This window comes from Bos javanicus, chromosome 19, assembly GCF_032452875.1.
Source record: "Bos javanicus breed banteng chromosome 19, ARS-OSU_banteng_1.0, whole genome shotgun sequence".
In the NCBI taxonomy this organism is placed as follows: domain Eukaryota; kingdom Metazoa; phylum Chordata; class Mammalia; order Artiodactyla; family Bovidae; genus Bos; species Bos javanicus.
This window is the reverse complement of record NC_083886.1, coordinates 29695406-29701525: the sequence shown is the minus strand read 5'-3', so window position 1 is coordinate 29701525 and position 6120 is coordinate 29695406. Positions and strand designations below refer to the sequence as shown.

The window sequence follows — 6120 nt, the reverse complement described above, 5'->3', positions numbered from 1 at the left end:
TTAAAAATCTGCCTTCCAATGCGAGGGACGTGGATTTGATCCCTGGTCAGGGAACTAAGATCCTGCACGCCTCGGGACAACTAAGCCTGTGTGTCACAACTCAGCCCACACACCACAACTAGAGAGAAGCTTGCACACTGCAACTAAGACCTGACACAGCCAAAAATAAATTTTAAAACAGATGTGGAGGGACTTCCCTGGTGGTCCAGTGGTTGGGACTTTGCACTTCCAGTACAGAGGTGCAAAGGGTGTGGGTTCAATCCCTGGTTGGGGAACCTAAGGCCCCATGTGGCGTGGCAAAAAATAAAATAATATTTTAATAATAATATTAATAGTAAATATTTAACGATAGTAAAATAACATAGCATCTTATAAAAAGGATGGGGATGGAATGCCTAGCATGGCAACCATTGTTAATACTATAGTGCATATTTGAAAGCTGCTAAGAGTATATTAATAGATCTTAACAGTTCTCATCACAAGAGAAAAAAATGTAACTGTGTGGTGATGGATGTGAACTAGACATATTGTGATGATTTTTGCACCGTATGCAAATACCAAATCATTATGTGGCACACCTGAGACTATTACAATATTGTATGTCAGTTATGTGCTGCGCTAAGTTGCTTCAGTCCTGCCCAACTCTTTGCAACCCAGTGGACCATAGCCTGGGGTCTCCTCTGTCCATGGGATTCTCCAGGCAAGCGTACTGGAGTGGGTGGCCGTGCCCTCCTCCAGGGCATCTTCCCAACCCAGGGATCGAATTCATGTCTCTTATGTCTCTTGCATTGGCAGGTGGGTTCTTTACCACTAGCACCAACAGGGAAGCCCGTATGTCAGTTATACCTCATTTTAAAAAGATGTCAAGACAGCTTGAAAAGGAAGAGGAAGTGGGGGGAGAAGTCTAGGATGGTTGAGGATGGTCCAAAGCCAAGATAAGACAGGGGTGGAAAGAAGCCTTCCAGCTGTGCTCCTGACCTAACATTTACTGGTGATAGTTTCATCAAGACGGGGTTCTCCTGGGGCTAATAACCGTCTCGGGAGGCAATAAATGGGGTTTAGTCAGACTGGGAGTATCCTGATGTTTTATGAAACTTTTATATACAAGCACATATGGATTTTTCATGAGCCGGGGGGTAGGGTGGGGCAGGAGAAAGTCCATGCCTTTCAGTAGATTCTCGAAAGAATCTTAACCCAATGATGTTAAGAACTCCTGCTTTTCTTTCTTTCTTTTTTTTTTTCTCTAAAGTTAACAGCCTTGAGAGAGTGGAATGAATTGAGAGAGCAGCATTGAAACATACATTTCACCATATGTAAAACAGACAGCCAGTGTGAATTTGCTGTATGATGCCGTGAGCTGTGACAACCTCGAGGGATAGGGTAGGGTGGGAGGGGCAGGGAGGTTCGGGAGGGAGGGGGCATCCGTGCTCCTGTGGCAAGTTCATGTTGGCATGTGGCAGAAACCAGCACAGCACTGTAAAGCAATTATCCTCCCATTAAAAAATCAGCAACTGTATTGAGATATAACTCATATACCATACAATTCACTCATTTAAAATGTCCAATTTGGTGGGTTTTAGTATACTGACAGAGTTGAGCGATTAGTACAGTCAACTTGAGAACATTTTCATCACTCCCCTCAAAATCATACCCATTAGTAGTCATTCCTCTTTCCTTCCAAACCCCCAACCACTAATAGACTTTCTGTCTCTCTGTGTTTCCTGTTCCAGACATTTCTTGTAAATGGAACCATACAAAGTGTTGTCTTTTGTGTTCGGCTTTGTCCACTTAGCATGTCCTCAAGGTTCATCTATGCTGTAGCATGTATCAGATACACCATTGCTTTTTTTGGTTTTTTTTTTACAAATGAATAATATTGTGTTGTATGGGTTTACTGCATTTTATGTAACCAGTCATCAGTGGATGGACATTTGAGTCATTTCTGATTTGAGGATATTATGAAGAAGACTGCTATGAACATTTTTGTAAAAATTTTTCTGCAGACACAGGTGTTCGTTTCTCTTGGCTGTATACATTTGAGTGGAACTGTTGGTTCTGTTTAACGTCTTGAGGAACTGCTAAACTGTTTGGAACTACTGCATTTTGAGATATTCTGGGAGGACTTTCATTTCAGGGATTAATAGCAAATTAGCAAAAAGGGAATAGCCAGATGGGAAGCCAAGGTTTGATGAACCAATGACTTGGGACAGTTCAAGACTAATGAATACAACACCCAGATACAGACTCGAGGGAAGGAGGCTGAACCGTGAATTAGAGACAAGTGAGCCGTCCCAGTCCTACTGGTAGTTCACTTACAGCCCCCACGTATGCCATCGCCCCTCCCTCCCTCCCCATCCACACTCTCACACCTGGCGTCAGCACCCTTCTCTCGATCAACAAACAGTGGTGTTGCTGGGTACCTCCTGTGTGCCAGGCACCGGGAGGAGCAGAGGGGACAGATTAGCAAACAATTGATATGGTTCCTGCTTCTTGGAGCTTATAGTCTTTGGGGTAAGAGATACTAAACCAATATTTATAAATAGTTAGATAAATAATTATCACTCCACAGCTGGAGTGCTGTGTGCATTGGGTGTGCTGGGTGTTGAGATCTGATGGGAGATGGAGGCAGGGAACCAACCAGGTCTTTTTGAGGAAGTTGTGTAATATTTAGGAAGAGACTTGTAGGATGAATAGGTATTTTTTTTAGCCAGATAGTGGTGAGGAGGAAGAGGAGAGAGGAGAGCAAGGCTGTCCTAACAGGGGGCCTCTGGGTCTGGATGGCTGGATCAGAAGGCCAATGTCACTAGAACAGAGAAGATGAGGACAGGAGATGGGCTAGAGCATGGGGGGCCTTTGCGATGGGCCTTTCCAGGGATCTCGTGTTTGTTTGTTTAATTTTATTTATTTATTTTGGCTGTGCTGGGTCTTCATTACTGCTCAGGCTTTTCTCTGCTTGCGGCGAGTGGGGGCTGCTCTCTAGCTGCAGTGCTCAGGCTTCTCGTGGTGGTTTCTCTTGTGGAGCGCAGGCTCTATGGCAGGCGGGCTTCAGCAGTTGCTGCACGTGGCTCAGTAATTGTGGCCCACAGGCTTAGTTGCCCCTCCACATGTCTGATCTTCCTGGACTAGGACTCGAACCCACATCTCTTGCATTGGCAAGGGGGATTCTTTACCACTGAGTCTCCAGGGAAGCCCAGGATCTTGTGTTTTATTCTAAGGAAACTAAAGAGCACTAGAGGATTGTAGTAAAGAAAGAAAGTAAAGAATAAGAGGCCAAAGGTTGGGGTCTGACAAGAAATGTATTTGGTTTTGATTTTATAGTCACAAGCTTACAAAGCCAATTTGGCCTAGAATCTAGGATCTGGGGGATGAGATTTGGGGGAACAGAAAGGGAGCAGATCTTTAAATCTGAAAAACAGAACTCACAGACCCCCTCTGTCCTGTGCTAGGAAGGCAGGGCTCTGAGTGCTGCTGGTGAAGTCTGGGCTTAATCAGGTGGGCTCAGGGCCCCCAGCGCAGAGCTCCTTCTGTGGGGGCCGTCCCACTGTCGGATGCAAGGCGAGGTGCCTGATCTGGGGTGATGGCATGCAGTTGCTTGAGCAGAAGCCAGACCTGCAGCACTGTCAGCAGGCTACATGGCATATCAATGTTGAGCCAGGGAAGAACGTGGCGAGATTCACCCTTGGAGGAGATGGCTTTGGCTCCTGTGTGGAGAATGGGTTAATCAGGGTGCTAGAGAGCAGGGAGGCTAGAGTGCATGCAGGGAGACCACCTTGCTCAAGGATGTATTTTTTTAAAGTAGCATTATGACTGCCGTATGGACATGAACTTGAGCAACCTCCAGGAGATAGCGAAGGACAGGGAAACCTGGCGTTCTGTAGTTCATGGGGCCACAGAGACTTGGACATGACTTAGCGAGTGAACAACAACACACAAAGTGAGGATGAGCCTGCCCCCCTGGTGGTCCAGTGGCTAAGATTCAACACTCCTGAGGCAGGGGGCCTGGGTTCAATCCCTGGTCTGGAAACTAGATCCCACCATGCTGCAACTAAGAGTTCTAAAGTTTCAACTGAAGTTTCCGTGTGCCTCAACTAAGACCTGGCACAGCCAAAATAAAAGTGTTCAGAAGGAATTCCCTGGAAGTCTGGTAACTGCCAGGACTCCATGCTTCCACTGCCAGGGGCCCAGGCTGGTTGGAGAACTAAGTGCCAGATGCTGGACAAGGCCAAGAACAAAAAAAAAATAAAGAGTTAAATAAACTAGGACTTCTCTGGTACAGGGATAAGATAGAAATCTGCCTGCCAATGCTGGGCACACAGGTTTGATCCCCCTGGTCCGGGAAGATTCCCTGTGCTGTGGAGCAACTAAGCCCGTGCGCCACAACTGTTGAAGCCTGAGTGCCTAGAGCCGGAGCTCCCCAGCAAGAGAAGTCACAGCAACGAGAAGGCCACACACTGCAGCACAGAGTAGCCCCTGTTCGCGGCAACTAGAGAAAGCCCACGGGCTGCAGCGGAGACCCGGCGCAACCAAAAATAAAATACAAGTAAATATATAAATAAAAGAAGCTCTGATAAACAACAACAACAAAAATACATAATGAACTAGTCATTGCTGGCCTGTCGTGTTGAAAGCTTACCATGCACCAGTCATGGTGCCAAACTCTTTAAACCCAGTGTCTCATTTAATCCTCTCAACAATCCTACAAGGCACCATAGATTACCATAAATCTTATTTTCTAGACAAAGATGATTCAAAGGTTTCACTGACTTTTAAAATTAATAATTTGATGCTCTCTTCGGCAGCACATATACTAAAATTGGAACGATACAGAGATTAGCATGGCCCCTGCGCAAGGATGACACGCAAATTCGTGAAGCGTTCCATATTTTTACAATATTGTAAAGTAATTAGCCTCCAATTTAAATAAATAAATTTAAATTTAAAAAAGTAAATTAATAATTTGATTTATTGGAATTTACAAACCCTGGTTCTTCCTTAAGCTTCAGCTTACAAATCTTACTTTGTGTTCAATGTATTTTCACAATCACTTTTACAAAGATTTGGAATGTTTGATTCCAGTTACGAAGTTAAACTCTTTTAAACATTTTAAATTGCATTTAAACATTTATTGTGTTCAGTTTCCTTTTATGTACTTCAGCGGTCTGACTTAACAGACAGAACCTTTCCAAGTATTTAAATTTAAATTATTCTTCCAATAAATTCAACTTATAAATATGGTGAACTTTGTGTTCTCTTAAATGTTCCCATACTATAAGTTCAGGGAGTTCTCAGTTTAAAATTGTAAATCTGAATCAATTCCATTCTTACTGAGTTTTCATTGGAATTTCAAGATTTTTACTCTAAATAGGCCAAGTGCTATTGAGTTTTAAATCCATGAATATCAAATGTACACAGATTCTTTTACATAAAAACATTAATACCATTATTTGGCTTCCTTAAAGTTCTATACTTTTACATCTATAAAGATGCCCATTCACCAAGGGAACTATAATAATATTAATTTCACATGGTTTGGGGGGTTGCCATCTTGACTCTTCTGAGATTACAGAACATCTTCTGTGCCCTGTCATTGCTGTGTCCCTGACCCCATCATTCAGAGGAGGTGCTACCTGGCCTAGGGCACCTAGATTTAAGTGATATGTTACACACCTGCCAGGAAAGTCTACTGCCGGATTTGATTTTGCATTTTTGGCTTTTATGGTTAGTCAGACCATTTTCTATCTAAAGCATAAGAGGTTCAAACCAGATGGAATCCTGCATTCCTTCATGTTCTGTTATCTCTTTGGACCATGCAAATCTTGTGCTGTGCTAAGTCGCTTTAGTCATGTCCGACTCTTTGCAACCCCATGGACTGTAGCCTGCCAGCTCCTCTGTCCATGGGTTTCTCCAGGCAAGAATACTGGCGTGGATGGCCATGCTTTCCTCCAGGCGATCTTCCCAACCCAGCAATCAAATCCACATCCCTCGTGTCTCCTGCATTGGCAGATGGGTTCTTTACCACTCACACCAGCTGGGAAGCCAAAATCTTAAGATTTGCGATACAAATCTTAAGAGATATTAAACTGATACCTGATTGAATTGTGGCTTAAGAATCAGCTATTT

The 6120-nt window shown here is 43.8% G+C and overlaps 1 non-coding gene across 1 annotated transcript; it reads left to right on the top strand.

Annotated features, from left to right (window-relative positions):
• Window positions 1–4783: 4783 nt before the first annotated feature.
• Window positions 4784–4887, top strand: LOC133233082 (U6 spliceosomal RNA). The gene has a single exon (XR_009731565.1). It is a non-coding gene; the product is annotated as a U6 spliceosomal RNA (small nuclear RNA).
• Window positions 4888–6120: the final 1233 nt, after the last annotated feature.